Source organism: Sciurus carolinensis, chromosome 3, assembly GCF_902686445.1.
Source record: "Sciurus carolinensis chromosome 3, mSciCar1.2, whole genome shotgun sequence".
NCBI lineage: Eukaryota > Metazoa > Chordata > Mammalia > Rodentia > Sciuridae > Sciurus > Sciurus carolinensis.
Window position 1 is genome coordinate 54,842,196 of NC_062215.1, and position 11,464 is coordinate 54,853,659.

Sequence of the window (11,464 nt, forward strand, 5' to 3'; positions counted from 1 at the left end):
GAAGTCTCTTGGCTTCACAAGTTTATCTTTTAATAGTCTGGGCCACAGTAATTGTCTCACTACTGCCATCACTCACAGTCAGTCCTCTGTCTCTGCAAGTTCCATATCCATGGAGTCAACTCATCATGGAAAAAATATATTTGGAAAAGAATTGCATCTGGGCTGAACATGTACTGAATTTTTTCCTTGTTATTATCTAAATGATATAGTATTATAACTATTTACATAAATTTTACATTGTATTAGTATATATACATATATATAATCTAGAGATGATTTAAGTATGTAGGAGAATGTGCACAGATTACATGCAAAACTATCCTGCTATACCTATGGGTCTTGAGATTCATCTGCCAGTTTTGGAGTCCTGGAACCAACTCCTGAGGTTACCATGGGATGACTATATGATGACAGGCATATATGGAGTTTGTGGGGATGCAGGTTATGGGGACCATCTCTACCCCTTATCCCAAAGCTTCCCTTTCATACTCTGGGCTCTTGTGCACCCCCAACTAATATCATGACACCATCTACAGACTTGTTTCTTTCCTGTAACTTTTGTCTCAGGAAAATTAACTCTTTCTCCCACTTTCAAATGTCACCTTTGTTCCTCTTTTTACCAGTTCATCTGTCTCTGTTTGTGTAAGTTCAATGCCTCTGTTCTTGCCCATTTAGAGTCAGATTTATGAAGTCTTTTCTTATTACATCTCAATATTTAACTTTCTCCTCCTTAAACTGTGCGTCCTTACTCTCCTGGACATTGCCACACTTGGTGGTTGTAATAAAGATCTCATTCTCCTTTTACCACCATTGGCACCCTCCAACTTTGCTCCTACTACTGCAGGTGGAAGAGTCATGGATCTGGGAGCCTCAGGAAATGATTCACTTGTGACCAAGTTTGTCCTGCTGGGCTTAACAGAGACTCCAGCTCCACAGCTCCTCTTTGCATCTTCCTTCTTCCTTATGTAGCTACTGTTCATGGTAATTTTATGTCCTTGCCATCATCTTTATGGAACCCAAACTTCAAATGCCCATGTACTTCTTCTTGGGAAACTCGTCTTTCCTAGATGTTGGGAGCATCAATGTCACTGTCCCTGCCACGTTGAGGCATTTCGTGTCCAATAAAAAGACCATTCATTGTAGAGCATGCCTCTCACAACTCTTCTTCCATTCCCTGATTGGGATGGGCTGCTTTCTTCTGACTGTCACAGCCCATGACCACTATCTGGCCATTTGCCAGCCTCTCACCTACAACACCCATATGGGTTGGGAATGTAGAAAGGTAGCAGGCACATTATGTGTCTTTTCCTTCACCAAAGCACTGATGCAAACTGTTGCCTTGTCTACTCTTAAATTCTGTGGCCCCAAAGTGATCAATCACTTCTACTGTGACCTGCCCCAACTCTTCCAACTGTCCTGCTCCAGCACCCAACAATGAGCAGTTGCCCTTTACAGCAGCAGCCTTCATGGGTATGGCCCCCTTGGTCCTCATCATGGTGCCCTATGCCCACAAGGTGGCTGCTGTGGTATGAATCTGCTCTGCTGAGGGCAGGAAGAAGACCTCCTCCACATGTGGCTCCCACCTCACTGTGGTGGGCATCTTCTATGGAACAGGTGTCTTCAGCTACATGAGACTTGGTTCTTTGGAGGCTTCAGACAAAGACAAGGGCATTGGCATCCTCAACACTGTTGTTAGCCCCATAGTGAACCCACTCATCTACTCAGCCTCAGGAACCCTGATGCAAAAGGCAACCTGTGGAGGGTGCTCATGGGGAAGTTGCCCCCCAAGTGACACTCCCTGCCTCTGGTCTTAACAAATGTCATGGCTCTACTTAAGCTTCTGAGAAGCCTTGTGATTACTGGAAGTAGAGTGTGGGTATGATGGAATGGGGTCAGAGACCAGCTCAGGAGGAAGGTGCAGTAAAAATGATGAGAGTCGTCACTTACACCTCAACTACCACGTGCCTGCCACTGTTCTAAGGGAGTGACCTGTTAGCTCATTCAGTTCCCATAACCTTTTGAAGTAGATACAGTTTTACAAATAATATATTATAAAACTGAACATCAGAAGGTTTAATAATTTGCTAAAAGTCACAAAGTTAATGAAAGTCACAGCTTGGATTTGAACCCTGGAATGAGCTACCCTATAATTATTGCCTCTCAGCATCATGTCCAACCAGAGAAATGAAAAGTTGTATTCCATTTGTGTAGAATTAATCAAAATGCATTCTGCTGTGATGTATAACTAAATAGAACAAACAATAAAAAAGTAATAAGTTACTTCTAGGAGAAAGGGTATCTTAAGGTAAAGAGGTGGGATGGACAATATAGAGTAAAAAATTACAAAAAGGACCATGAAAATGTGAATTAGGAAGTTTTTATTTCTTTAACAAATTTGATTCATTCCAAAGCAACTCATCCAGGTTGAGGAATTGCAGATTATCAATTTTAAGAAATTAACCTATAAGAAGAAAGCAAATGAAAAACCCAATTCTGAAAGAATAGACACTGTTTAGAAAAACTACAGGGAGGAGGTCAAATATTTTCATATTGGACCATTGACAACAAAAAATAAATCTGATACAGTTTATTAGAGAAAGGGGTTCAGTTCACATGGAAAAATCTCCTTGACTGAATGGAGATCTTTGTTACTCCTGACTTAAACTTGAAACCAGCCCCTCTCTGCACATTGCTATGAGTAGGAAGATACTTTATTATTGAATTTGTAGCTTTAAACAACTCTTTCCATAATGTATTAAAATGTGTGCTTATTGAAAAACTAGAAAGTACAAAAAGAGCTGAGTGTGGTTGCATGTGCCTGTAAATCCAGCCTCTCGGATCACAAAGGAGGATGGCAAGGCCAACCTCTGCAACTTAGCAAGCAAGTTCCTAAGCAACTTAATGAGACCATGTATCAAAATAAAGAAAAACAAAACAAACAAACAAGAAACCACAAAAAGGCCTGGAGCTGTGACTCAGTGGTAAAGCACCCTGGTTAAATTCCCAGTATGACCACCACCAACAACAACAAAACCACGCACCCAAAGAACAAATAAAATTCACCTGTAGGTGTTAAAATTTTTTATTCGTAAGATATATTTACAAAGAAAAATTGTTCTACATTTAAAACTCTGTAAACAATAATGTAGTTGAACATCTTTCCTTGACATTAAATATAGGCCTTCTTCATCTTTTTCTGTGGTTGCTTAGTATTCCTTTGAATGAATGGAGAAAATGGATTTAATCACCTTGTATTAGTGAACCTGTTTTGGTTCAAATAATCTGGAATGCTGAAACAAGTGTTCCTGAACATTTACCTGGGTAAACTCTTCTAATGGCTAAAGATGAAAACTTTGAGTGGAGTTTCCAGTTCAAAGGATATAAAATTATTCAAGGCACTTGACAGTGTTTGGCCAGATTGGCACTCAGAAGAGGTTGAACAATCGACACTCCCAATGACTGATTACTTCTGTCCTTGTCAATATGATATGGCAAATATTATATCTCAGTGCTCAGTTAAATGTGTGTGTTTATATAGTGAAGTTCTAGGGAGAAAATCATATCAAGATGTTATATGTCCATATTTCTAATATTTTTTATAAAGTGGCAAGTGCTCTTAACTAATGAATGAGGAGATGAAGATGAATCCATGTGTTGGGTATTTGCCAAGTTGATAAGGAGGCCATTCCAGCAGCGTGTGGCCTCTCCAATGGCACTTGGAGAGAAGTGGTGGGAGAAGGAGGGGGTGCAGTTGGAGGATCCAGTAAATGTGAAGTCAGGAAATGAAGCTTGCAGATGAAACAACTCTTTGGAGAAGTTCAGTTGTGATTGGAAGAAAGGATGTGCCGAGGTAGCCAATGGAGAAACAAATATTAAGGGAAACTTGAATTGTTTTTTAAGTTTTGTTTGAAGATGAGAGGAACTGTGTGTTTACATGCTGGTAGGCACACATCAACTAAAGGGAAGATGGTGGAGACACTCAAGAACTAGGAGATCCTTGACAAAGTGAGATACAAAGGAATTTGAAGAAATGAAAGTCACACCCCTGGTGTCCTACTTCCTCCAACTGGGCCCCACCAACTAATGTTTCCACCACCTCAGACTAGTGTCATCAAAAGATTAATCCACTGATGAGGTCAGAGCCCCCATGATCCAGTCACCCCACAAAGCCCCACCTCTGAACATCACTGCACTGGGAACCAAGTCTTCAAGCACGAGCCTCTGGGGGACAATCCAGATCCAAATTATAACAGAGACACTCCCAAAAAGGCAAATCCATAGGGACAGAAGTGAGATAAGAGGTTGCCACAGACTAAGGTGTGAAGAGGAGACTGATGGCAAAGGACCATCAGGCGCCTGAGGGGAATCACTGAAATGCTCTCTATATTGATAGAGGTACTATAGACACCACTGAATATTTTCTCAAACCCATAAAACTTTATAATTACATTTGTACCTTAATTAAACTAACTTTAAAAAATTACATCTTTAAAAATGTGCAAAATAAATGAGAAAAAAATGTACCCAAATCCGTTATTATCTGGGGCTCATCATGAACTCCAAACATGAACCCTCTCTCTGGACTTGGCAAGTCATCAGAGCTCTTTGGATTGCACTTTTTCAGATCTGCAATCTGGTGACTATAGCTTTCCTCCTTTTTGGAAATATTAGGAGGCTGGAGTAATGCTTCTTTAGGAGTCCAAAATACTAGGCAGATAAGAGAAATCCTCAAGGATTGAGGTTGTCTTTGGCTTCTTGTGCAGTCTCTGGGGAAGTTTGGAGTTAGGGCCTCTCAATGCTAATTAGCTCTGGAGTAGAAAGAACATGGGGACAGATTGTTGGGTCTCTGCCTCATTCCCTTTATAAGCCTTTTGGAGACAGGCCACCTTGGGTGGGCTTGGCACTCACTGCCTTCTGAGAACCAACCGCCAGGTGCCCAGCTGACTCACAGGCAGGTGAGGGACCCACAGGCCTGCTGAGTGCTCCAGTCTTCCTATCATCAATGAGCTTCATGTGACCTCTTCCTGGCCTATAGGAGAATAAAGGACTGAGTGATATCAAATTCCAGAGTTGGTATTGAATTATAATGATGAGGTTCTCACTCTGAGTCACTGAAAGGTAAGAGAAAATGAACATATGTACCTAACCTACATGTTCATAACATGGCAAGGGCCCTGGCACACAGCAGGAATTGGCTGAAAATGAATAAGCCCTCTTTTCAGAACAAGCTTTGACATATGTGACCTTAGTCAAATTAATTTTTGGATCTTGACTTTTCTCATCCATCTGGCAATAGATAGCCAATAGTTTTTGTAGAAAAGGAGAGGATGGAGGTGTTGGGAATGCAGAGACTCTCCTCTGGTAGCCTATTAGCATAATCTGCTTTGTGTTTTGTGCTACTGATTCTGAATGGCTCTCTCATGATTCAGGACAAACTACTTCTCTTAATGCTTCTTGTCCCTTTCCATATATGAAAATACTGGAATGATTCAGGTTACTATTGTCTATGGTGTAACAGGAGGGCAAACTCCAGTAAAGATTGGACTGCATAAGGAAAACCACTTTGAGAAGTTGGCATGAGGAGATGGGTTGGGAATTGAGAGTTGGAATTTTGATGTATGCAGGGGATCAGTGTTCTTGAAAAAAAAAAAAACCTAGCAGTGGAGCAAGGGTGGCCCAGCATATGCAAGAATCCAGAAGAAGGAGGCCTTGAAGACCCTTCCCCAGTCATACCTGGGATCACTCCTCAATCATTCAGGTACCCAGACACATGTGATGGAGTGGAAACCACCTCAATACTCTCCGGGATTTCAGTTCTTCTCTTTTCCCTTGGAGGAGTTCCTGATTCCTCCTCCCTAACATGCATGCACAAAATCATCATTTTTCCTGGTGACATTTTTTAGGAACACATTCTTCCAGTTTCTCAGTCCAAGAACTCTGAAATAATCATTGCACCTTCTCTTCCTCTCACACCTCATGCCAAGTTGTTAGTTTTATCATCAAAATATATCCAGAACACTATGATATTGAACAAGTAAGTATCAAATGAAAGGATGAAAGAATAGGGTCTTGACTTGTGTGAATATTTTTAGAAACCCTAATACCTAAAACTTCAGAAGTTCCATTTTTTTGTTATACACAATGTCATTAATATCATTAATAAACCCTTAATAACAAGAATGTCTGAGTAATATAGCATTGAAGTATAGGCTAGGAGTCAGATAGTGCCAGGTTTGAGACACAGTTCTGTCTAGAGTTTGATGACCTTAGCATCCTTATTAAACCTCTCTAGATCTAAGTGTCCTGGTTACATGGAAATCCTAGTAGTTAATCTATAAAGTTTTATGAGAATTTAATAAAATAAAGTGTTTACACTCAGAGTATACACCTTAAAATGTTCATATTTTCCTAAATCTCCCTGTTTCCTGTTCCTGTATTTCCCTAATCTTTTTCATGTCTCTTGATTTCAAGGGGGCCTGTCCTCCTTCTCTTCTACTTTATATTGCTATTCTCCCTAAGGTATGTGCTTTCTAGAACCTCATTTATTTATTAATTCATTGATATAGTCATTGGTACCATTCAGTCACCAGACAGTGGCGTGATCTCAGGAGCTGTTAAAATACTGAAGCTTTTCTATACTGTGTTGGTAAATGGCCACAGTCTTGACTCCCTGGAATGGTTCCCTTTACCCCTGGCCCTTCTCTGGGATTCCCTGGATCTCTCTCTAAACTGGCAACTAAAGGACTAATGTCTGGCAGAGTGGGGCTTTTGGGAACCTGGCCACAGTCTAGGCTGGTATCCATTCTGATAGTAGACATTCTGGTCACAGCACTCCACCATCTAGTAGACAGAGATTATGTGCCTACTGTGTGTCATTCTCCACCCTTGGTAGGTCTGAGTCTCCCCCTCTTAGTACAGCTCTCAGCAGAGGCCTAGGGAGCCTGGTGCCTGGGGGGACAGGACAGCTGTCACTGAGTTCATCCTTCTTGGACTGAGACATAGAAGACTGCAAACCATTCTTTTTGTCAATTTTTTCTTTGCCCATGTAGTCACAGTTGGGGGCGACTTTAGCATCCTGGCTACATTTGTGGAGCCCAAACTGCACACCCCCACGTACTACTTCCTGGGGAATCTGTCTCTGCTGGACTTTGGGTGCATCACTGTCACTGTTCTGGTGTGTCTCCTGGCTCCCTAGTGCCTGCATTTCACAACTCTTCTTTTTCCACCTCTGGCTGGTGTGGACTGTCACCTCTTGACAGCCATGGTCTGTGACCACTACCTGGCCATCTGCTGGCCCCTCACCACAGCACCTGCATGAGCTGTGAAGTCCAGGGAGCCTTAGTGGGCATTTGCTGCACAGTCTCCTTCATCAATGCTCTGACTCTCACATTGGCTGTGTCTGTGCTTGACTTCTGTGGTCCTAATGTGGTCAACCACTTCTACTGTCACCTCCCTCCCCTTTCCAGTTCACCTGATTTAGCATCTACCTCAATGGGTAGCTACTGTTTGTGGGAGCCACCTTTACGGGGGTGGGGTGATCCCCATGATCCTTATCTCAGTATCCTATGCCCACATTGCTGCTGCAGCACTATGGATCTGCTCAGTTGAGGGGAGAAGGAAGGCATTCTTCATGTGTGGAACCACCTCACTGTGGTCTGTATCATTTACTGAACTGGCTTCTTCAGTTACACACACCTGGGTTGCATCTCAGCCTCAGATAAGAACAAGGGGATTGGCACTCTCAGTACTATCCTCAATCCCATGCTGAGCCCTATCATCTATAGTCTCCAGAACCCTGACCTGCAGGGTACCCTGAAGAGTGTGCTGCTGGGAACAGGCCCCAGGCATGAGCTGGAAAGGGGTATCAATATATCACTTCCTCCCTAACACCCACCTAACTTGCTTATGCTGAAGGCCTGGGTGTGGGCAGGGGAAATCTTCAGGGTTGGGTCTAATGGATCAGGTAGACTTGGATTGAGAATAAAGGATGAAGAACTTAGGCTAAAAAAAAAAATCTAAGTTTCTGCTAGAAAATGGACTAAAGGGAGAAAATTATAATGTGGGTTAGAAAATGGAAGATGACGTATTTGTATGTGTTTTTTAAAAAGTTTAATGACTGCTCAACTGACATGTTAAAATGTTAATAAAGAGAAAAATGCTTGTCCCCCTTTTTAGACAAATATTATTTGGTCTTTTCAAAAGATCCATCTTTAATGAATAACTCTAGGATTGTGCTGTTAAATTATACTCTAGGAGCAGAGTGTTGGTACCTGTCCAAGCATTCTGCCAACACCTTCTTCAGGACAGGATCATCAGACACCTATTCCCAAAACCACTTTTCCCTTCCTGACTAAATCATGGGTAGGCAGAACACACTTACATGCCAGTGTATGAGCTGGTTCTCAAGACTCTCCTCCAAAAGCAAGAGAACATTTCATTATGTCAGGTGTGTAAGGCCCTCCATCTTTCCTTCTTGGACCCTCCAGCTGAATTTTTATCTCCCAACCACAGCCTCTTTCAGGTGACTCATGTGGCCCTTTGATTGGGTCACTGCTCTTAATCTCTGTGGCTCACACAGCATGACAATGTCAAAATTATTTCTGTATTTCTTGCAGCTTCTTTTGTTCTCTTCATCTGGGTCACAAGCTCCTTCAGGGCAGATTCCATGTCTTGTTATACCTTGTCCTTCAAACACCCAGCAGAGAGTCGAATAGATAGATAGTCCATGTTCTAGCAGTCTTGTGGATTAACTGATACTAGGAAGCATGAACCGTGAGAAGAAACTTATCTTCTGTCAGAGGTCAGTGAAACTGCTAGAGGTTTTCAAAACACCTTAAAAGATCCAATACCAAGATAATATATAGAGATATAAAGGGAAATTTTTTTAAAAAAAGATTTTTTGTGATGTAGCAAAACAATCATTGTATTTGACATAATAGGGAGAAGTTTTGCTGACTGCATAAACTTCATTATCAGTTCTTAAAATTAAGAAAAACTGCCTAAAGCTAAAACTGAAAAAGTGTCTCCTTGCAAATAACCAGAAAAACAGCTCTTAGTTGGCAAAAGCTTAGCACAGACATCAGAATAGGAAATCTTATTGCATCCAAAATCTGGGGGCACATATTAGAAATGTGGGATAGTGATAATAAATAAATGATCATAAGTTATGCAAAAGTGTTTATCTTTCTTTAATTCTTGTTCTAAAGTGAATGGTTTCTAACTCTACTATGCATATATGAGTAATTTGTGTTTCATGTAATAAATTTAAATAAAAAGCATAGTTTTGTTTAAAAAAGAAGAACTTCATTATCGACCTGAAAAGATATTTGGCAGATATTGCTAAATTTAGAAAGTGATGGTGATGTGACATCTGAATGGGGTGAAGAGCATCTGGGTGAATATCCTCCAATTGTAGGTCGTGGTTCCCTCTATGGAGGGGAATAGAACTGGAGGGCACTGGGAAATGGAGAAGGGCTATTAAATTTTATTCCATTTACTCTGATATTATTTGAAGTTTTTCACCAAGTTCTATAATTCAAAAAAAGTAATTGAATTTTTAAAAGTGTTAATGGTGGGACTGGGGTTGTGGCTCAGTGGTAGAGGGCTCACCTAGCACGTATGAGGCCCTGGGTTCGATTCTCAGCACGACAGTATAATATAGTATTGTGTCCATCTACAACTAACACACATACACATATAAGTTGTGAATGGTGAAAGTGTGGGAAGGGGTAGACTGAGTTGACAGGTGGTGTTTTTTCTTCAGCCTTTAAAGTGTCTGGTGTCATCCTCACTTTGGAGAAAACTAGTACATTGACCTCTCCATCCTGTACAAGGCCACATGTCCACTTTCCCAGGATTCAGCAGCCTGGAAAACACAAAAAGTGGTTATCTTGTCCATCTATTCACTCCTGAATTAAGAGCTAAACCCACTGTCCCTGTCCTTTAGAGAGTAAGTGCACCTTCTGGCCTTTCCCTATGTCCTGGCCCTAAAGACTGAAATCTCATGCTCCACACCACACCAAACCTCATCTGGCACCATCCTCAACATCTGTTTGTCTCTAGCACCCCTGTCCTACTGCCGTGTTTTGACTCTCTGCATAAGTTCAGTTGAAGATAGTGACCAACCTTGGTTGAGATGCAGGTGTGCCCTTTGTGAACATAGGTTCACAGACTCTGGCACTGAAAGCAGTATTTTAGTATGCCAGTCCCAACTTCAGATGATTTGTATCCAGAGGAACACATTCCAGCGTTATAATTCCTCAACACACCTGTGACCTTTTGAGGCCATCCGTGACCCACCTGTGAAGTTAAGCATTCACATGTGTCTACCTGGAGATGTGTCCACACATCACAACCATTCTACCTCCCACATCCTGCATCCCCCTTCCAGCCTACACCCAGAGCCTTACCATGTATCCAGCACAGAGAAAAGCACTTCTGGGACCCGGGAGAACCCTAGCACAAGGGCGCTTTCTATTACTATTCTAATACCACATAACGGTAGTTAAAAAGCACTTTAAAATCTAAGTTCTCATTTGGATTTTGCAACAGCACAGTTAATGTCATCCACAGTGACAACCAGGGCCAGGATTAGACAGTCATAAAGCCAGGTTTTAAAAAAATCCTCATTTCACAGATAAAAAGGTGCAGACAGGCTAGGGGATTTGCCAGAGTGTGTGAAGTTAGAAAGTAGAGCAACCTCCAAGTAGTGGCTTCTAGGCTGGGATTTTTACCTTCTCCCTGTCTTTAGAAAATAACTTAATGATTCAAGATTCACAGAGTGATACTAATTCTAGGCAGAACTAGTATCAGATAGACAAAAGGTAGTAAAGCTGAATGAAGAAAGTCATAAATAGGACACATGGAGACCCTAGTTCTAATCCAGGTCTAAAGCACCTTAGCTTATGTGAGTTCTTGAAGCCTCAATTTCTCTATCTGTAAAATTTGTCTCTTCCAAGAATTTCAGACTTTTTTTTCATTCACCTATACATGGTAAATACTCAAACTCACACAGGATGCCAAGGGATAGAGGGAAATATGTGCAAGTAAATGGATAGTTCTCACCAACAAAGTTGAGAACAGGTACATAAACCCATCAACAAATCACCACCATAGATCTCTGATGAATAGACCTGGTTCTTAGGCATCAGCAACTGAACAGATGCCCAAAATGGATGTGGTGGCAGTGGGCCAGGAAGAGATGTGAAGATCTGTGAGGCAGCAATATATGAAAATGGAAGGAAGTGAGCTTGAGAAGGAGCCTTGGAACATCAGCCAGAAAATATTTAACTTTGTTGTTAGAGTTTATGTTTGTGGAATCTGGGGTAACAAAGATAGCAGGCCCTAATGGAGCTCAGACATTTATTTGGTAGTTAAGGGTGCTTGTCCAGACCCATATATCAGGAAGGGCAAATATGATTCCCACATCTTCTATATGGTAGAGAGCAAGCTGGGAGGCTGAGGC

At 41.5% G+C, this 11,464-nt stretch overlaps 2 pseudogenes; both read left to right on the forward strand.

Moving 5' to 3' along the window:
• Positions 1-855: 855 nt before the first annotated feature.
• Positions 856-1,792, forward strand: LOC124979369 (putative olfactory receptor 3A4; annotated as a pseudogene).
• A 1,857-nt stretch (positions 1,793-3,649) lies between these two features.
• LOC124979370 (olfactory receptor 139-like) lies at positions 3,650-7,887 on the forward strand (annotated as a pseudogene).
• The last annotated feature ends 3,577 nt before the right edge of the window (positions 7,888-11,464 follow it).